Genomic DNA, 23,092 nt, shown 5'->3' on the forward strand with positions numbered 1-23,092 from the left:
TATTTCCTCTTCAGATTATACAATTTATCCTAGAAGTTGTTTTTCAAAATCCTATCTGAACATCCCCACTTGCTTTCTTGTTTTTGTTGGCTGTTAAAACCAGTTTTTATATTTTTAATGATTCTTTACTATTTCCGTATCTTATTCCAACAGAAAGCAATTATTTTCATATCTTATTCCAAAAGTATATCCTACCTTTATACTCTGCAGTTCATCAATTTCCACTCAGTAAAACTTCCAGTGACCTCTTGTATTATTTATCAAATCAACTAGACTTTTTCTATCATATAATCATTATCTCATAGTGATTCTAATCTCATAATTATCTCATATCATCATAACCATTATCATATTATCATTATCATTACCATTATTTTGCAATAGGCAGACTTAGGTAGCAGGAAGAGGTACTGTTGAAGAACTACCAGTCATCACTGTAGAGAAGACTGTACTGGGCAGAACATTAGTCTAATCTACTATCTAGCAGTTTTCTGAGCTTCTGTGAAAGCCTGTGAAATAAGCCACTTCAAAGAGTGGAAGGGTATGCACTTACTTGTCACCAAAACTAGGAACAACATTACCCACAACACAAAGGATGGCAGTGATTTGCATTTTAAAAAACCAAAACTTTCCTAAATTATATGCATAGCAGCTGGTAGCTACAGCTTGCTCTGGATTGTGGTCCAAACTTTAAAGAAACTCTCCAAGGTCCAGAACCTATTTTAGAGTTCATTACCTTGCATAGCTCCCTTAAAGTTCAAACTAAAACCCATAAGGGATTCACTGCTCCACTGGCACAATAGCCATCACTCTGTATAAATGCAAATTTAGAATAGCTACCATAAATTAAACAATAATGCAATACTTGAGATCCAACATGGTGTAGTGGTTTGAACATTGGACTACGTTTCTGGAGAACAGGGTTTGATTCCTTGGTCTGCCATGGAAACCCAGTGGGTGACCTTGGGTGATTCACACACTCTCAGCCTTAGAAAAGCCTGTGATAGGCTTGCCTTAGGGTCACCATCAACCAGAAATTACTTGAATACACACAACAATAATAATGCAATACTTGTCACCATAGTGGGGAAGACTGTGGCCTACAGGTTTGGTCACTCTGCTGATGGGTAAGTTCCACCCTTCTCATCCACTTTCCTTTTCTATAGTCCTTTATCTTTGTACTGGACCTGAACTATGTAGTCTTCAAATGGTGGAACATCCTCTATAAAAAAGGGCTCATATCCATCTGGTCCCTGAGTTTTGAGTCTGCAGATACCCAATTCAATCATAAACTTGCTAGGGGTTCATAGACAACCCACCCTCTCCCTGAGCTTCAACTCCTCATCTGCCGTATGCAGATAATAGCAGTTGGCTTAACAAGGTGATGCTTGTGAAATCCTTCCTTAAGCCCTTGAAAGTGCTCTGCAAAATGCTACATGTGATTATTAATTACCAGATTCTGGAACAGAAGATAATAGCCTTCTTAGGAGCGTGTGACTTTCTGCAAATCATGTTGTTGGCTACTGTGGGACACCAGGTGTCAGATTAGAGGGATCTTTGGTCTTGTCCCATAAGATAATTCTTATGTTCTTAATCTACAATGTGAAGGTCTTGTCAGACTAACTACCATATCCATCATTTCTTGAAGGCTGGCAAGGGAGGGGAATACACTTTATACTACACAGGTATGAGCATCTCTGCAGAGTGAATATGGATCTGAGCTATGAAACTGCAGCATGAATAGAATATTAAAGGAAGAATGTGTCTTGTTTTAGATTTATAGACACACATACACACACACACACACACTAGGCACAATCCCTTTTATCCATGGTGAGATATGACTCTTTCATTCTGCATCTCAGTGAGCTTAATATCCAGATTTTTTAAGGAGATAAAACCTGTAAAGACTTCTCACAGGACACATACTGATTTCAGTCCATGTGCTATATAGACTCAGCATCAACATTCAGTATTCCCAGACAGTTACCAGTACTCCGGTAGGCCTTCTCTGATTTCTGATCTTAGAACTAGGTAGGTTTATATGGAGAGATACAGGGACTGAACAGATTGCCCCTAAGGGGTGGCCTGCAGCCACCTCTTTCTTCACCAGATTGGGGCTGCAGGAACTACATGCTGCACCCTGATCTGGCCTTTCCATGCTGCAAAAAGGAGCTGCAAAAAGCAGCGGCGCGGCTTTTTCAGACACAGTGCCGTGATGGTGGGGCATGCAGCATCACACCATCGTGGGGGCAGAGCCATGCTATCCCTTCCCCAATGCCAGTCTTTGATGCTGGTCTGTCAAGGCTCACAGTCTTTAAGGTAGTCTAGACCTGAGCCATGTTTTATAGGTCATGACCAGTACTTTGAATTGTGCCTGGAAACAAACTGGTAATGAGCAAAGCTATTTTAATAAGGGAATTACATGCTCCCTATAACTGGCTAATTCCCTAAAATATTATAGAATCATAGAATCATAGGGCTCAAACAGGTAGGCCAAAATACAGCTGCTTCGAGTCATTTTGGAGGTATGCTGTTTAAATGACACGTGCATCCTAAGAGGCCGGAAGCTGTGCCAAAGCCACAGTTCAGTCCTAAGGACTGGAGCGCAGCTTTGGCACAGCTTCTGGCCTCTTAAGATGCGCATGTCATTTGAACAGCATACCTCCAAAGTGACCCGAAGCAGCTTTATTTTGGCCTGTCTGTTTGGGTCCATAGAGTTGGAAGAGATCACAAGGGCCATCCAGTTCAACCCCTACCATGCAGGAACTCAAAGCATCCCTGACAGATGCTCATCCAGCCTCTGTTTTAAAACCTGGAAAGAAGGAGACTCCACCACACTCCAAGGCAGCATATTCCATTGTCTGCCTAATATTAGAGAAGCAATTTGCTAGCAATGATCTCACAGTATAGATCAAAGGAAATTAGTGTGCAATAAAGGCACAAGAGATGCTAGCTAGTGGTGAACTAGCTAGCATCAAACTCATCTTCCAGAATGAACAAGCTAGAACTATGAAGAAAAAAAGTGAAAAAGTGACCGTATGGCTTAAATAAAGTAGAATTGTACTGAACAAAACAAACAAAAACCCTGCTTAAACATTTTTAAAAGTTGTAAGAGCTTAGGGATTTCATGGGAAGTTAAACATATGTGAAGCATTCTGATTTCTGTCCAGAAATATCTTGACACTTTCTGCTGATAAAAGATACCAGCTAGAACACCAATGTAAAGATAACAAACAAATGTGATGTACCTAGTTTGGAAACAGTGATTGTTTATTATTGATGAGTTTGTATGACCATTATATTATATTATTTATTTATGGTATTTAGCCCTAATGGCTATCAGAGTGGCTTACAATTATTATTTTTAATTAGATGGTTCCCTGCCCTCAGGCTTACAATCTAAAAGACACGACACAAAAGGAGAAGGGAATGGTGGTGGGGAAGGGGATGAGGTCCAGTGGTTATTCTCTCCCTCTGAGGCCTGGACCAAGGCAGATGGACTGGAGGGAGGGCTCTTCTTCTTCAGGCTAGCCCTGATGGAGCTGGGCCTGCCTGGTCACTCTCTCGCCGGCCGAAGGATGACAGTTAAGGAGGGAGGAGCCTCTTTCTTCAGGCTAGCCCTGATGGATGACAGTTATGGAGGGACTATCATAGGTTTTTGTTAGTCAGTTGTTGCCACTATATGGTATTTGTGAAAACTCTATATAAGCTAGATGTAATTATCTTGTAGGTGGTAGACTCTGAGTAGACATGCCAGACTATGCTCAGCATGGCATGTATCTAAACAAGCCATGGTGTCCAGTCTACTAACAGGCTTTAGTCATGAACCTTAGAGTTCATTCTGCCCTACAATCATATCTCCAGCCTGTCATGATAAATGTATCCTTTTGTGACACAAACATGTGTAAGTTGTAAATACCCAGAAGTCATCTTAGAGCTTCCCTGAGAAGAATTTGAAAAAAAACCCCAACACATTGGGATGCCGTTGTGCCATGCATATATAAGTGCATGTGTTTATACAAGTGAAGCAACATGTATCATACTTCTCAAAAGCAAAGCAAGACTGCACATCCTTTGGGAAATATCCATAGAGATGTTTGTGGGGATAAGAGAATTCATACATGAACTAATACCAGAGATAATAATCTATTTGCCTTCATTTGATAGCTATCCAAAGTACACTGTCACTTAACATCATGAAGTAAGAAAATGAGCTGGTGGAAAATTATGTGAGTTTGTGTCACAAACCAGAAACAAGATGCAAACACTCACAGACAATTAAGGAGAACACCTACAAAAGGAAGAGAAGAAGCACACATAAAAGAACACAGCACAAAGAGATATAAAAAATTCTCCTGTATTGAGTGAGACTATCTAGCTCAGTTCTGTCAGCAGTGACTGGCAAGTACTATCCAGGGTTAGGGTTAAGGTTAGCATGAAGCAGATTTTTTCCTAGCAATACTGAGAAATGCTACATATTGAACATGAAGTCTTCTAAATGGCAAGCATGTGTTCTACAATTGAGCTCCAGATCTTTCCAGTAGCTACAACTGTGCCATACACACCTGAACAAAGGGGTATAGCTGAAGATACAAACTATAGGAAAAGAGATTCCACCTAAACATTAGGAAGGACTTCCTGACATTCTGTATGAGAATGGAATACATTGCCCTGAGTTTCCATCTTGGGAAGTTTCTAAACAAAGGTTGGATGACCATCTATTGGGAGTGCTTTGATTATGTATTCCTGCATGGTAAGGAGTTGGACTGGATTGTGATTGTGTTCTCTTCCAATTCTCTGATTCTATTTGGGGGGCATGGCTAGGTAAGATAGCTGCATGGATGTTATTAGATGGTGACCTACTTGTATGGACTGGAATGAAGTAATTATGACAGCAACTTATTTGCAGAAGCGGTATGGGTCATAAGGTATATCAGAATGACTGGATGCAAATTTTAACCTATACATGACAACTGAAACAAAAGTTTTATTAGTGGGATAAAATGTGTAATGCAAAGTCTACAGACAAATATGATCACAAAAAAGGGTACAGCATAGTTGGATGAGACCTCAGGGCCAATATTATGCAGTCTCAGATGACAGTCTCTCCCTCCATGTACTGTGAATACAAGATAAAGTATAGATCAAAATGAAGAAAAGAGGGGAAAGCAATAGTAATATGTCCAATACTAATGAATGCATTGGACATGGTGAGCCCACAGGTATCTGGCAAATCAATGACAGACTAAAGAAATACAACTCTGGCAAGTCTTGCTAAGACAGGAAAACCCTTCATCCTGTGAAGATGTCTCCACATTGCCTGAACATGAGACCAGGAAGTGGAAAAAAGAAGATAACTTCACAGAAAGGAAGGCTTGGAAGTTCTCTAAATTGTCACCTGGGAGAAAAAAAAATGGGATGCAAATGAACCATTAAAATCAAACATGACAAAGAACAAAGGTTGAATGATAGAAGCCTCGACTTGAAGCCAAAGGATATTCCCAATAATATGGCAAAGATCATGACAGAATATTTGCCCTAGGTTTAAAGCACTAAACTAAAGACCATTCTAAATGTAGCAGCCAGAAAAGAAATGCAGATCAGGGATTTAGATCTAAAGCTTGACTTGTTGAGTAGAGATGTAAAGGAAGAAATTTATGTGAATAGGCCACCAGACCTCAAGGAATAAAAGGAGCAAGACCCTCATGTGTAAACCTCAAAAGAGTTTCTATGGGCATAAGCAGACTGCTAGAATGAGAAAATATTCACATTCACCTTTGTGAATGAGTGCGATTATTACATTTATGAATATGTTTCATTTCATTGTACTATTATGCTGCTTATCTTTACATTGACCAGTTAGTTCTGAGCAGTCTCCTATCCTGAAACAGAAAACAGGATTTGATTTTTAAAAAAAACACTATGGTTAAGATCCAACATCATGCTTGCATAGTGTAGAGCTACATTCAGATAGTCACACAGAGATTTCTGAGGGTGTCCTTAAGGTATGGTCATGCTGAAGGAAAAATATCCTCAATCAGGGAAAATCTGAAAGCTTCCAGGTTACTAGCTTCATATCATAGGCATCTCAAGGAAAGCCCAGTTAAACCTGTTCAGGACATGTTGATCCATATCCTTGGATCTATTGATATATTCTAGTGATAAATGTACCAGTTAGAATACCACTATGTGAGTTGCAACTTGCGAGACACAAATGAGACATGGGTACTTTGGATGCAGTGCTTGTTCAATGCTCATAGAATCACAGAACTCAAAGAAACCACAAGGGGCGTCTAATCCAATCCCCTGTCCTGCAAAAATATACAACTAAAGCACTCCTAAAAGATGTCTATCCAATCTCTGCTCTCTGAGGCAGTCCATTCCACTTTTGAACAACTCTTACAGTAAAGACATTTAAGTGGAGACTCTTTTCTTATAATTTGAATTGACCGGTTCTAGCCTCTGGAGCATCAGAAAACAAGCTGGCTCTATCATCTACATGACAGCCTTTCAAGATAAATAAAGATAGCTATCATACCACCTCTTAATCTTCCCTTCTCCAAACTAAACATACCCATCTCTTTACGTTTTTCCTCCTAAGGCTTGGTTTGTAGACCTTTGATCATTTTGGTCACCATTCTCTAACCAAAGCAGAATAAAGTAGCACACTTACTTCCCTTCATCTGGACATTATACTCCTGTTGAAACCAGAATTACATTGGCGACTTTAACTGCTGCATTACATTGTTGACTCATGTATAACTCGTGGTTTACTAAAGCTCTAGATGTTTTCACATGTTCTGCTTTCAAGCCAGGTGTCACCCATTATATATAGGCAGTCCACATATTGCATGAGTTCATGTAACATGGGTTCACTTTCATGCACTGGATAAATATGTTCTCTCTAGGCATCTGCTGAGTCAAAAGGCCAATGTAACAGCATTCCATGCAGTTATGCTGGCCACATGATCACCGGAGTCATCTTCGGACAACGCTGGCTCTTTGGCTTGTTAACTACAGTTAGTTATGACTAGACAGTCATGTCAAGGGGAAGTCTTTATCTTTTAGGCATTTGCTAGGTCCTCCAGAGTGATTCTATTGTATGCTTTTTTGAGAACTTGATTAGATAAAGGGAAGGAATGGTCATGGTGGGGAACCTAGAGATTCTCTAGGCATTTGTAGGTCCTCCAATGTGACTCTATGGTCAACTTCCAGTGGAAGCAAAACATAGAATCATGCCAGAGGAACTAGAAAATGCCTAGAGAGAGTACTTTGTCATTTATTTCAGGTAAGAGAAATAAGGTTCCAGGTTTTAGCAAGAGCAATAACATTTCTATACTGCTTATCAGGGAACTTAAGCACTCCCTAAGTGGTTTACAATGTGTAAGATAATTGCCCCCAATAAGCTGGGTACTCATTTTAGCAACCTCAGAAGGATGCAAGGCTGAGTCAACCCAGAGCTCCTGGCTGGTATTGAACTTACAACCTTGTGATTTGTGAGTGAGTGGCTGCAGTACAGGCATTTAGCCACTGTGCCACCAGGGCTCCTTTTTACATGAAAACAATATTATATGAAGGGTCTCAGAATGGATCCTTCATGTGATATGTGGTTTGCCTGTATATGTGCATTTCATTTTTCATGCATAGCTATAGTATCTTATATTTATCCCTGTTGAAATATTGGTTAGTGAATATTACTGTTATCCCCTTTAATTAATTAATTAATTAATTAATTGGTGGTGCTGTATAGTTTTTACAAGAATGTTATATTATCTTGTTATAACTTCCTGTTTCCTGATCAGACTCTGGGCTTTGCCCAGCATGTCCTAAAATAAACTGCTGTCTTCAATTTACTAATACCTCCATGTATTGAACCTTAAAGGGAAATTTTCCATAATATTGCACTACACTGTTCTTTTGTTGCCAATGCCAGATTTTTCAATCAATTGTATATCTGTCAATGTAATGCAAAAAGACACTGTTTTCAGCCAAATAATAGGATGACAGATGAAACTCTTCAAGCAGGTAAGGAGAGATGAGAAGCAAAAGTGAAAGGGGCAAAAATAGGATCAGAACCCTGAATGCAACTGTCTATTCAACCCACTGTTGAATGGACTGATATTTGTGGTTATATTCCAAGAGTAACATCAGAACTGAAATATATTCACAAACTCCAATCCAGTAAAAATATCTGGAAGTAGGGAATATTGACCAACCTAATTTAAGATCATCATCAAGTTCCTAGAGTAGTAGAGTATCTGGAGATCACGGGTCAAATTCCTGCTTGTCCATGGAAACCCATTGGGTGACCATGGGCAAGTCACACATCCTTAGCCCTAGAAAATGCTGTTATAGGTATGCTTTAGGGTTGCCATAAGTCAGAAACAAATTTAAGGAACACAACAACAACAACAACAACAACAACAACAAGACCCAACCATGTATCCCAATTTTTTAAATCAGTTTGCATCTTTAGAAATGTCTTATGCCTCATCTAAACATTCTTTCTTCTTACAGGAAACATACTTTTTTCCCCATTTGAACAATTTATTAGTATGCCTGTTTGTTGCAAGTTTAGAAAAAGAATCCCAGGAGTTTTCCTCCTGTGTGTTTTCGCCTAGCTTCCTCGTGGTCCATGATGCCAGCTGAAGTTTTCAGCACAATGAATCCAAACTGATGCAAAGGCAGCAGGTTGTTCTGCCACTTTTCCAAATCCTTCAGCTGGACATCAAATCTGGGGCTGATCACACCACACTTGTTGAATCTACCAGTTAGATTAACAACAATCTTCCCAGCTGTGTGGTCATCAATAATCTCATATTCACCTATGTAAGCATGCTTCATCATCACAGTTAAGAACCGGACAATTACTTTAGAACACAGTCTAATGAGAACTTGACGCTTACCACGCTTCTCTGCATTACTGATGCTCTTAAGAGCACCTGCCAAAACATTCATGCACACCATGATGCCAGCGCAGCAAGAAAAAAAGAAAAGAAAAAAGGAAACATACTTTTAAAGAAACTCACATAACAAGCCCTGTATAGTGGGTCTTTGGTATCCGCTGAGGTTTGGTTCCAGGACCCTCTGTGGATAACAAAATCCATGGATGTTCAAGTCCCATTATATACAATGGCATAGCAAAATGGTGTGCCTTATCTAAAATCAAGGTTTGCTATTTGTAATTTATATTTTTAAAATATATTTTCAAGCTGTGGGTGCTTGAATCCATGGATAAAAAATCCGTGGATAAGGAGGGCTGACTGTATGTACCAATGCCAGCACCACATTGTCTTTAGAGGACAATTAACAGAACTGATAAGTGACACAAAATCAAAATATAGCCAGGCCCAACAATCTGCAAGTTGGTAATACAAATTATACATTTGCAGCCTTGACATCCAAAATGACTGCCTGCTCAGCCTTTCTCATTGTAAACAAAAATGAAATATGGTCTAGAAAGGTTGCCGCTCACGGAGGATTGAGGGAGCTAATTAAAAGACAAAAGCATTAGATGTAATCACTACTTAATGCTATAAGCAGAACATGACCCAATACTATTCTGAACTGCAAACAAATTTAAATTAGGACTCCAGCTGGTAAAAACGCATATGCAATAATAGTGTTTCGATCATTCATTAGCCAAAAACCAAAGCAACAAAATAATTTAACCCATTCAGAATCTGCACAGAACAATTGGAACAGCCATTCATGTACAATAGGAGGGGAAAGATGCACCAACCGTTTCTTGTTGCAGAAAATTCATATTATTCCACATTGTTTTATAGTATTCATCTTCAGCTGAGGGACTGGGATCATCATGTGAATTGCACTTTATCCATGGTTGAATCACCCCAGTGGTTCCACCACCATTTTATCCTGCCCCATTTGTTTTATGCTTAATTTTTAAATGAAAGAAGAAAATGAAAGAGCTTTGCAACTGAATAAGCTTCTTATGCTAAGCGACTAATGCCAAAAAAAATGTCACGTGGAAGCCATTTTGAGTATTTCATCAGGTGGCAGCATCAACATACTGTTATGTAGATTTGTAGTCCACTCCAGCAGCTCAGCCATGGACACGCTCTCCAAGAAGATGGTGAATGAGATGCTTTAGTTGGTAATCAGTGCCAGTCCAGAAAAATAGCCCTCTTTATCTAAGCTCTTCTTACATACCCCCATCTTCTCCAGCAGGCTCCTCCACACCGGTCTTTTTAACTTCTCGAACTGTACCTGGACACCATGGCCCACCTTCAGACTGTCTTAATGGACACGCTAATTTTGTGTTACTATATTTTGGCACTTTGTGTTAAGATAGACAGATAATGGTCCTATGCTAAGATGACATGGGATACAACCCAAATTCTTGCTAATAGGAATATCTGGCATCTCGGGTTGTTATACCTTTTTGTCTCTACTGTTATTCCAGTTTATTGAAACTTTCTAATTTCCTAAAGGAGAAACCAGTCTTAATAATAATAATAATAATAAACCGCTAGTCCTTTTAAACAGCAGCACTGGGAATGAATCATGGTTCAGTTGTAACAGCTCATGATTTGTATGTGAAAAGTTCTGAAATCAGTTTCTGAATGAAAAACACTGGAGAAATTGGAGAGCTGCTCCCTCAGAGTAAACCAGAATTGGAAACATTATGTTAAAATGAATGTATTAATATTAACGGTAATTTAAAAAATTCATTAATGTTAATTGTTCTGGCAAACATTTTTACAATTTGAAAAAAAAATTGAAAGGACTAAAAATATCTCCAAATAGCCACTCTTTCCAAACTAACCCCTCCTGTGCAACCAATTACAGTAATGTGAAGCTTTAATATTCACTCAAACCCTTAGTGTTGCTGGCATTACAATGATTAAAATAGGTACTTTTTAACTTATTGTGAAAAGTTATAGCCAATTTCAGATACTTAATTAATTTAAGTGAATAAGTACACAGCTGTGCTGCAGACAGTTGTTAGAATCCTGTACGACCATTATGCACTATCGAATGGTCATGTACAATTCTGGCTAGACACCCGCCTCCAAAGAAACCATTTACTGTTAAGCTCTCTCTGGGATCAATGAGGATCTGTCCTCTTGTTGATTGAGAAGCAGCTGCCTGATGTCTCCACTCTTCCCATCAGTGATCTCCAGCACAACAGACAGAAAAAAGACCCCTATCACAAATTCCCCTCATGGTGGAGATTGCTTTTGTGGCTGCTGGTGGTGTTGGAACATCAAGCTTCTCAGTTGATAGGGAAATAGATCTCTGTCAATCCCAGTCATTGCTTACTGGTAAGTAAGGTTTGGGGGAATTTCACAGTTCCTAAATAGCTCTTAAATTAAATTAGGAGCTACTTAGGGATCATGAATACTGTACATAGAAGTTACAAATGCATAACAATAAGTTGTATATTCATAACTGGACAACAGGATTCCAGCCAAAGGTCTTGTCTCAGTGATCTGACTTATTGCAAGACAGCTCTCTGTGATCCTTTTATCACACCTCCCTTAACAGTAGGGATGTACATTTTTGTTAGTTTCATTCTCAGAGGAAGGAGGGAATAAGTTTAGCAATATTCTTCCCATTGTAAGAAAGGGGGTTTGGCATGAATATTTGTTTATTCTGTGCAAAATGTGCATGTTTTTTATTTGCACAAAGCAGCATTTTTGTGTGCAGAAAACAGTATTTTCTGCACAGAAAATAACATTTCTTTGTCGATAATATTACTTTCTGTAGAGAAAATACTGTTTCCTGCAAAGAAAATATCGTTTTCAGCACAAAATTGCCATGTATAAATTTAGCTCCAAATCAGTGCCAAACTGTGCAGATTCTCATTAGTCCAGGATTTTCTTCTTCAGCATCTCCTGAAACTCGAAAGACATGTTTTTTTAAACTAATTTGGAATATTTTAATATATTATTTCCATTCCAGTTTAAGGTCCATACTTTTCCCTGAGAATTCTGATTCTTTGTATTGTAGTTTACTGAACATAATGGTTAATACAAGCCTGGTTGGAAACATATTCATAGAGATGCTGAAAATCAAAACAAGCTTTAAACCAATCTTATTTCCTTTGGCTGTAAATGAGCCTGTGGTGCTTAACTCCGTAGCAAAACATCCAAGCAGAGAAAGCAAGTGAAATATTCCTGGGAAGATTCATTACAGAGATGGACATTTTGGGCAGCTAACTAAACTCCAATCAATCTTTCAAATGCCTTTCATCAAGTGGGTTTCATTAAAAGACCAGAATAATCGCTCACTCATCTCCTGCCCAAGCTCCTCTTGTGATTTGTGTTCTTTTATTGCCGGGACTAATGTGTATCCCATAAGATCTTGAATTTCCTCTTGAAGACAGGTCTCTCTCTCTTTTTCTTTGAATGCTATCCTATTTATTACCTGCGTGCTAAGAATGCACATTACCTTTTATCATATAGCCATTAGAGGGTAGAGATTCAGCAGGATATTTCAGTAGCATTCAGTATATTCTTAATAGTAAATTCTGGGAAGGTGTGAAATGTATTCCCTTGCTAGAATATTCACGGAGTTATCAAACAGCATTTCCCCATGAAACAGATTAATTCATATCCCTCAGAAGCCCATTAGACTGTCTCTTTTTTTATTAATATTATAACTCTTCAGGCTCTCTTGTCCTGCCTTTATTTCCAGTTTCAGACTCTCACCGTGTTTAAACATATTTGGAGGAACGGAAAAGGCAGTTGCACACAGGTTGCTCATTCAAATAATTCAAAGGCACTTTCCCATTATAGAATCATAAAATTTAAAAGCCGGGAGGTATCTTAAAAGGTCAAAGAGTGAATCACCCAGTGCTAATGTAAAAGCAATTAAGATTACAGTCCTATCCGCTTATACTTGGGAGTAAGTCACAGTGAACTCAGGAGCGGTTTAAGTTATGAACAAGTACACATCAGGCCAGGCTGAAAAGATAAAGCAGGGGTGTAGATACTCTGTTGGCTCCATCAAGCAGATGGTCACTGATTAGGATGTCCAGAGGCCCTTTTACACTACACAGTTAGAGCATTGTGATTCCATTTCAACTGCCAAGGCTGCTTCCCATGGAACCCTGGGACTTGTAGTCTGGTAAGGAACTAGAGTTCGACCATGGTAACTCCCCCTCTCACCACCCCAGACATCTAATCTTCATAAGGAAAGGTGTGATACCATTCATACTACAGAATTATATTGCTTTTATTCCATTTTATTTGTCATGTTTCTTTGTTAATCTGTAGATCTCAGTAAGGCCTTTGTCAAGTTTTTCCATGATACTCTTGCAAAAAAGCTCTTAAGATGTGGACTAGACAATGTGAGCCAGCATGGTGTAGTGGTTTGAGCATTGGACTGACTCTAGGGAATAGAATTTGATTCCCCACTTGAGCATAAAAACTACTGGGTGGCCTTGGGAAAATAACACTCTCTCAGCCTCAAAAGATGGCAATGGCAAACCTTTCTGAAAAACCTTGTCAAGATAACCCTATAATAGGTTTAGCTTAGGAGAACTATAAGTCAAAACTGTGGAATACGCTGCCTCAGAGTGTGGTGGAGTCTCCTTCTTGGGAGATTTTTAAACAGGATGGTCATCTGTCAGGGGTGCTTTGGTTGTGTCTTTCTGCATGGCAGAGGGAATGGATGGCCCTTCTGGTCTCCTCCAACTCTATGATTCTATGACCCTATGGAATCATTGGCTTGGCAATTTGTGGAGTGACATTTAGAATTCTCAGCCAGAGAGGTCTAGAGCCTCAACACAGTGGCATGAATAGGGAGTGTGTTTGTGTGTTTGTGTGTGTGTGTGTGTGGGGGGGGCGGGCGGTTCAGCCCATACTGGGTGACACCCCAGAGGGGGATGTACATTCAGTGGGGCAATAATAATAATAATAATAATAATAATAATAATAATAATAATATTTATTTGTATACCGCCCTCTGGCAAACCAATCTGGGCGGTTAACAACTGTAAAATATAAAATATGACAATTAAAAACACTTTATCCCTCCCCCCCTTAAGACAGTATTAAACAGTATAACATATTAAAAACCAGATGGGACTGGCACAGCTGCTGGGCAAGTTAGAAAGTATATTGCATTCTTTTCTTGCTACCCAGCAGCTGTGCAAGAGCCCAAAATGGCCCGCCAAAGGACGTAGCACTGTCCCCTCCAGCAGGGGAGTTTGTTGGACTGTTGAATGTATTCCAGCCTATGGAATGTATTCCATAGTCTAGGGGCATCTGATGAAAAGGCCTTCTAGGTGACAGTTACCAATCTAGTCCTGGCTGGTTGAGGGAAATGTCTGCCAGAGGACCTGAGTGTACAGGAGAAATTATATGGGTGGAGGTGATCTTGTCAGTAACCTGGACCCAAAACATGTAGGGAGGATATAGAATCATAGAATTGCAGAGTTGGGAGAGAGAGCTTGGGATGCCCCATTTATGTAGTATACTATTACCTTTGAAATCTGATGGGCACTAACCTTGACTTCATTCCATTGATTGGTTGATTGCCAAGTGAAAACATAGCTTTTTATGAAATTGTTTTCTTCCAAAATGTATATCTACATGCTTTTGAACTGTGTTATCCTTGAAAAATGGTTTTAACATTTAAAGTTGTTTTAAAATGTTAAACCATTTAACATGTGACTAGACTGGCTGTTGAAATTATCTTTCTCTTGCTTTAAATTTTAAATCATTTTAAACTCCTTCAACTGATTTTTCCTGTATGCTACCTTGAGATCCCATGATACAGACCTGGGTACAAATATTCTAACAAATAAAAAAATAAATGCACCAAGCATACAAAGCACTTCAAACATGTGAAGCTGCTATGCAAATGGGAAAGTACTCTTCTGAACCATTGGATGAATTCCTCCTGATGCTTGATGAGGCTTGCATGCCACATTTCCCCTTTGGGCAGCACTGCCTATTGTTTCCATTCAAAAGCCAAAGGGGGAAAAGTTAGCTGAGCTTATATATTAGCGGGTGGGAATATTCCTCAGCTCTGACTCACACAGGGAAACATTCCACCAGTCAACAGTGAAACTGCCAACTAAGAACCATTCAAAACTTGCATGAATCATGTTCATGGACTTTTGAGGCACTGTATTTTCTGTGTGTGCTTTTATTTATATATGGCCATGCACAACAAGACAAATATAAAACTAGCTCTTTAGGAGATAATTTCAGTGGAATATTATTTGTATGTATCTCATTCTGAATCCAACAACATAGCAGACACATTTAATCCTGGTTATTTTATACTTTGGTAATGCAGGTTCTCTTCTCTTCCCACAGAACAGAAGCTTTCATTAGTTGATGCAAGCCATTTCCTTGTAAAACAGTTGAGACTGCTCCTATAGCTTAGATTATATTGCCAGCCATTAGCGAAGGGGGAGAATTGCCTTTCAGTTCCTTATCTGAAACTGCAAATATCTTCATAGCCTGGATGAAAAGAACTTGGATTGTTGTTTTATTTAACAAATAATAATAATAATGTGAGGAAAAAAAACTAACAGATTTATCCAGCCCAGCCCAGGACTTTGAGTACTTCACTCTTAAAAATCTTGGTTTACATGCCTATGTATTCAGCCGTGCTACTGCTGATATAAGGTGGCCAATTTTTTTTTCTGGCTTCTCATACTTAATACCCACATGTCCGGCAGGTACAACATGGCTCTGTCCATGTTGGGAACTAGGGTTGCCAAAGTAAAAAATTGGAGAGGCCTCCTGTACCTTTAACGGTAATGTAATAGGGGGGATTTAGCAGGTGTTATTTGTTACCTGGTTGTATAACAAGTTGCACCTATTGAAATTCTCTCTTCTACACAACCATGCACAGGAGCAGTCTTCTGTTTTCACTCTGACACTCTCACTTGCAACAGATATATCTACTGAATTTTGCTGGTACAAACAGGAGATAGTTTTGTTTCATTTCTTCTCATACTTCCTTACAAAGAACCTGTCTGCATGATGGATTCTTGAGTATTGTTGTAGCACATCTTCTACTGATCATACTACTTTCACCTTTCTGTGTGTATGTACATATGTCTCTGTGTGCACGTGCGCGCGCACACACACACACACACACAATGTATGAGAGAACTTGAGGGTGAGATATTTGTTATATGAGCACACAACTGCACATTTCCAGCATTTCTTCTGGATCAGAAGGTGCTGCTTGAAATACCATTAGAAGTAAAGCTGTTCCGGTGGATTTATGGCCTAGCCAGAAATAGCAATTATGGGATATCGTATGAGAGTCTTATTATTGGAAGAATTCCATTGGGCTCTAAAGGCTTGGATAGTCACAGTATCATCTGGAGGACTGTTTTCTTCTGTTGAGACAGTTTCAGCATATACAGATTTATTTCACATTAGGACACAAGTATGTTGCTTTTGCAAAAAGTCCCCAGGAAGTAAATCTGAAGGGATGAGTAAAACCTACTAGGTGGGAGATGCCAGAATTCTCAAATTCTTGACTTCAGTTGCTTCTAGTTCTCCACTGATGCTCTTTGCTTTTACATAAAATGATAGGTCTCACTATATTTTGTTTTTCACAGACTTCCATATCTAGTACATGGATAACACACATGCATGTTCAACATTAAGCCTGCCTTTGCAGTTTCTTCTTTGCTCTTCCTTAGTAGGTGTTCCAAGTCTGTGAAGTTTTCTGCTAGTACTATGGTGTCATCTGTGAATCTTAGATTATTGATATTCCTTCCTCCTATTTTCATTCCTCCCTCCTCTGTGTACAATCCTGCTTTTGTAATAATATGTTCTGCATACAAGTTGAACAGACAGGGTGAACGGATACAGCCTTGTTTGACCCCTTTGCCAATTTGGAACTATTCTGTTTCTCCATGTTCCATTCTGACAGTAGCCTCTTGTCCTAAGTACAAATTCCTCATCAGGAGTGTCAGATGTGGTGGCACTCCCATGTCTTTAAGGGCGTTCCATAGCCTTTCATGATCTATGCAGTCAAAGGCTTTGCTATAGTCTATAAAGCACATGCTGATTTTCTTTTGGAATACCCTGGTGTGCTCCATTAGCCATCATATGTTTGCAGTGTGGTCCCTAGTGTCTCTTCATTTCCTGAACCCTGCTTGGACTTCTGGGATTTCTCTCTCCATGAGTCTATACCCCCTCTCCTTTAGTTTCTTCACTTCTTTCTCCATTGTTGGGGAAGGGCAGAGATGGCTGGTCATCCCCTTCCTTCATCCACTCACCTGCCTGGTGCTCTGGTGGCATTTGCTCGTTTCTTATGGTTACCTCTTGAATTTCATAGGGTTTCCTACTCATAATAATTTTTGTTGCATTTCAAAAATTTAAAACACAAACATCAAATACACAGATACATCCTTCACCTCCCTTCTTCCACCCCTCTTAGGACATTGAGAAACTGGAGCGTGTCCAAAGGGAAACCTTGCCCTATGAGGAACGCCTTAGGGAGCTGGGGATGTTTAGCCTGGAGAAAAGAAGGTTAAGAGGTGATATGATAGCTCTGTTTAAATATTTGAAGGGATGTCATATTGAGGAGGGAGCAAGCTTGTTTTCTGCTGCTCCAGAGACTAGGACCCGGAGCAATGGATGCAAGCTGCAGGAAAAGAGATTCCACCTCAACATTAGGAGGAATTTCCTGACAGTAAGGGCTGTTCGACAGTGGAACACACTTCCTTGGAGTGTAGTGGAGTCTCCCTCCTTGGAGGTCTTCAAACGAAGGCTGGATGGCCATCTGTCGGGGATGCTTTGACTTGGATTTCCTGCATGGCAGGGGGTTGGACTGGATGGCCCTTGTGGTCTCTTCCAACTCTATGATTCTATGATTCCATGATTCTATGATTATACATAAATATAAACATAAAAGTACACATACCCTCCTATATCTACCTATATATACGTCTCCTTGTGTTCACTCTAGTTGATTTTCTTCTACTTTTTCTAATTTATTCCTAGTACAGTAATTTGTGTTTTTCTTTTTTTTTCTCTTAACATTATTCTCTTTTATCTCTTTCTATATCTTTTTCTTTATTTCCACTTTGCCAAGTTTATAATTATGGTCTTATCCTTGTTTCCTTATCCTCAGAGTTTAATTTTTCCCATTCCTTTTTATATGGTTGAGTTGTTTTCCCCTTGACAAACATCATCAGTTTATCCGGTGGGGCTAGGTTGTTTAGTTTTGTTATTTATTCTTCATTTGAGGGGATATTCTTGTTTTTCCAATATTTTGCATAAATTATTCATAGGGTTTTTCTGAAGCAAGGAATACTCAGAGCTGATTTTGCCAGTTTCTTCCATGGATTGAGATTTATTTATACTTCCTAGACTTTCAGTAGGACCTATAGGAATTCCAGGCAATCAGGGATCATGCAATTTATTTGTTTTATTTATGTCCCATTTTTCTCTCCAGAGAGGACCCAAGTGGCTTATAATGAAAGCAATACATGCTACAATGTTACACAGATCCTGTAAAGGGCAAAAATTCCTTTTGTAATAAATTCCTGAACGAGTTAAAAAGGATTTACACCCCAGATGACCATTTTCATTCAAATCTCTCCCCCCCTCCCAATTCAGCCCTAACCATTTGCCCTTTGGGAATAACCGTCCTCAAGGTTGAAATCTTTCTCAAAGCTATTTTGCTTAGTGCATTAAAAAAAACCAACCACGTGAATCTGCTTTGGAAGCAGATCTTGGCATGTAGCTACCTTGAAGCAATCATCTGTCAAAATGTTAAATATTGAAAGGCGACTGAAGACTTTTAGAACATTAATTACAGTTCTTTATCAGCAGGTGCCAGAATGGAAGATGGGAAAGGACACAATTTAGCATCATTTACTTTACTGCACACCTTGTTTAGACTTCTAATCATTTATCACAGGTTTGTTATCTCTGGTTTCGAAGCAAGTTTGCTAAAAAAAAAAAAAAAAAAGGTCAAGAAGCCACAAAGTCAACAAAATGTCCTTAGACACATATGTGTTGAATATAGGAGACTGAAGGAGGTAGCCTGGGCATAGGTGGCACACTCCATTGCAGTAGCATTGCCAAATGATCAGGAGAAAAAAAGCTTGGTCTGATCTAGTACTCTGAAGATCAGCCGGTGAATCTTTCTGCAAACTGGAGATATGTACACACAATGTCTAATTGCTGTACAAAATTATGGTTAAAGGAACAATTACAAGAGTTGGTTTAATATTTTCCAGACTTTAGATTCAAAACATCGGAGCACTAGTGGTTTTAGTAGAACACACATCTCAGGATCATTGTCGTCACATATCATCTGCAGAAGTTCTTTTTACACCTATCCACCAGCAACTATGGATACCCACCTCCCATCTGCCTGAACCTATGCTTGAAAGGATTCCAGGGATAATTAAAATTCAAAGGCCTGCTTAAATAAAAATGGCTTCACCTGCTGTCAAAAAGAGAGCACCCGGGGGGGGGGGGGAAATGGACCTCTCATGGAAAGGGGTTCCACAGCCTAGGAGCAACCACAGAGTCCTCACCATTGCCAATTGCACTTGTGAAGGTTGTGGGATTGACAAAAAAACCCTCTTCCCCTGCACTCTCTCTCTGGCTTTGCTTCGCGAACGAAGATTCAGGAAGGACTCATCCCGCGCTTTGTACAAGCGCATTTGTGACTAAAAAGGCCAATCTGGGACAGACAGGTCTGGTTGCGCTAAAATAAAAGGCCAACCTGGGACAGACAGGTCCCCTGCACTAAAATAATGAAGTTTGACACTGCTTTAAATGACATGGCTCCATGCTTTGGAATCCTGGGATTAGTAATTTGTTGTGGAACCGGAGCTATTTGACAGACATATCTCAGAAAACATCAAATCCCAGAACTCCATAGCATTCAGCCTTGACAGTGAAAACAGGCTCAAACTGCATTATTTCTACAATGCAGATGCAGCCTTCATTACAGAAGCCATTAAAGTTGCTTTGCATGGATGTTGACTTGCAGGAATCACTGAAAATGGGACACCATAGGGGCTGCCCTCTTCTCAGACAAAGGGAACAAAAACCATGACTTTCTTTTATGAAGAGAGAGAAAGTGACATCAAAAAGTAGTAAGGAAATGAAGTGTGATTATTTATATTTGTTTTCATTACTCTGTGCCTTCAAGTTGTTTCAAAACTATGGTGACCCTAAGGTCATGGGGTTTTCTTGGCATGATTTGTTCAGAGGAGGCTTGTCATTGCCATCTCCTGAGGCTGAGAGCATGTGACATACTCAAGGTCACCCACTGGGTTTCATGGCCAAGCAGGGAATTGAACCCTGGTCTTGAGTCGTAGTCCAGCACTCAAATCAGTATGCCATGCTGGCTCAATTTATACCTATATGTATATATATTAAAAATACAGATGAGGAAAAAAACCTAGATTCTATCTACCTGCCCATCATCCCATTCCACTGATACATGCACTGATGCCTTTTACCTTCAACAAGGAAGACAGTCATTCAATTCTAGAACTCCAAAAAGACAACAAAGACGGAAGAAGGTGAGTTCATACTTCAATTCTAGCCAGGGTTCAGGTTACACTTGCCAACATTTTCTATTGGCCCACCTCCTGTCTCCTTCACAGCTGCCCGATGGCACACAGGTGACATTTTTCTTGGCACAAGAAACAAAGAGATACTTAAAAAGTTGGCGACTTTGCTTGCTGAGATAGCTGCACCTGGGTTAAGACTGAGAACCATTTCCACAGCCTTAATGAAAGCTCTGAAGCAAAGATGAGGGAAGGTGTGGTAGCTGAAATCGGAGCCAAAGCAAGTGTTTAGATTTCTGGCAGGAAAAGTTAAAAGGGAAACTTGAAAATGAGCAGTGGTTTGGGGAGGAAAAAAATCTAACAGTTTCTCAGGGGCAATGCTACTAGTGTTGATAGAAAAACATGTTTTTGTTTTTGTAATATCCTAAGAAATTTTGCTGCTTGAGGAAAGGGACAAGATCCTTCTTCTCCCATTCTACATAGAGAAACTAGCTAGATTGGCAGGAATGTCTTGCACCAACGATCATGACAGGAGAGTGACCTCCACTGCAGGTAAAAGTAGTTGGTTAACTTTGGGCTCACATACCTGCATGCATACCATAGCTGCAAAGTTTCCTAGACTATTTCCCCCTCCTTAATAAGGAAAACAAGAGCTCTCTCTATTTTTGTCTTAACATATTGAGACAGCCCAACAAGAAAATGGCAAACTGCCATGAGATTCCCCCCCCCCCCAATTTGAGATATTTGGGGTGTGTGGGAAATGGAAAATGGTTTTATGCTAAACCCAACATTTTTTTGCCTAGGAAACAGGACATCTTGCACAAAATACAGCGCACACACAACATCCCCCCCCCCCCCCCCCCGGATTTGGCTTGAACCAATTTTTGGGACAAGTCAATTTCAAACCATTGAAAAGTGTACAGTGGGGAGAAATTATTTGTTTTTTAATGCAAGAACAAGTTAAAGAAAGATTTATATCCATCTTGGTGACACCCATAGAGCTGCCTCTTCCAATGCCTCTCCACTGATTTGCACTGCTAGTGATAGAGTGAGACCTACTAAGTATTTGTTTAAGTTGCTTTTGCAAATAAACCAGACATCCATAATAATAATAGGCAGCAACAATAAGTTGGGAGATTATCACATTCAGCTTTCAAACTGCCATAAAGTAGGAAAATAGCACCTTTGGCAATTCTTGCCTCCAACTTGTAGCCACCGTGTCTCCAAAGCATGTCCAAGGCATCTATTTTCACTGATAGGGGAACCCATAAATAAGCTCCCAATCATGCTTTAGTCCCATTAGTTTTTAGGTATGAAACTTCACTGTCACGGCACTTCCAGTACTCACAGCCATATAGTTTCTCCTTCTCTCCTCCTGTCCCTGCTCTCCCTTGCTATTCTCAAGCACCCTAATTTTCTTTCTTTTAGTCTATTTCTTTTCTTTTCATAAAACTTAAATTGCATTGGCATGATTCTGAAACTGTGTTTAAAATAAAAATAAAAATTGAAAGGCATGCTGGGTAGGACATAGAGCTGGGTGGTGGGGTTAAGGGGGAGCGCAGAAGAAAGCATAATGGCAGAAACACCCCCAGTTGCACTATTTAAGAGATGCATGATAATGGCTGCTCTCAAACTGGTATGTTACCATGTTGATTAACTAATATGACTGCAGCAAGAACAGGGCTCATGTGGTAATGTCCTTAGAGTCAAACAGACCTCTTTGGAAAGGAAATGCTAAATACAGAATGCTACAGGGATATAACTGTCTGTTATCCCCTCTATTGTAAACCGCTCGGATTGGGCGGTATATAAATAAAACCTATTATTATTATTATTATTATTATTATTATTATTACTATGGGGTGGAGCATTGCTCTCATAAAATAAGAATTCTGCTCCCCCAATAGAATATTCCTGGTGTCTCCAAATTTCTAGCATTGCAGTAATTTAAAACTTCAGCTAAGCATTTAGGAATACAATTTAGGCAGGCAGTGTTGCCAAGGGAATGCAAAATATAAATATATAATATGAATATAAATATATAAATATAAATAGAGCACAAGGAAAAGTTTTAGATGTGAATGTTTTTCAGTGTCTCTGTCTTTGTGAAGCTAAAAATTTGGATACTGGAGGAAAATTTCATTGAGAGGGACAATGCCCTCTCATACACCCCAGCTGGGGTGCTAAAGCACAAATTCTAGGCCATGCCATGGCAGCCCAGTGTTAAGGTCCCCAAGGTGAAAACTGAGAGGGCTCTTGTAGCCTTAATCATTATGTAGAAGAGGAAATATCATCAGGTGTTGATTGTTACCTGGTTGAATGGCAGCCACACCTGCTGAAATTCCCTCTTCTATATAACTATTAAAGGCACAAAAATATAAAAGAAAACCAAAGATCTCTAATTTAACCTCTTTTAATCAGCTCCATCTTCCACCAGACTCCTTTGAAGGCCATGTGAAAATATTCATGTTAACTGAAAAGGCATATTTAGCGAAGTTCTTGAAATGCTCCAGCTCAGGAACAAAGTTTCAGAATTTATCTAAAACTATTCTGGAAGGAGTGGTTTCAGGACCATCACTTGTCTATGGGCTTCTTTTGTAG

General features: G+C 39.5%; 1 pseudogene; it reads right to left on the reverse strand.

The window, feature by feature from the left end:
• Positions 1-8,529: 8,529 nt before the first annotated feature.
• On the reverse strand, positions 8,530-8,970 carry LOC149317639 (small ribosomal subunit protein uS8 pseudogene; annotated as a pseudogene).
• Between the last annotated feature and the right edge of the window lie 14,122 nt (positions 8,971-23,092).

The sequence above is a fragment of the Sceloporus occidentalis genome, unplaced genomic scaffold, assembly GCF_023333645.1.
Source record: "Sceloporus occidentalis isolate IW3139 unplaced genomic scaffold, rSceOcc1.0.p SCAF_3, whole genome shotgun sequence".
Taxonomy (NCBI): domain Eukaryota; kingdom Metazoa; phylum Chordata; class Lepidosauria; order Squamata; family Phrynosomatidae; genus Sceloporus; species Sceloporus occidentalis.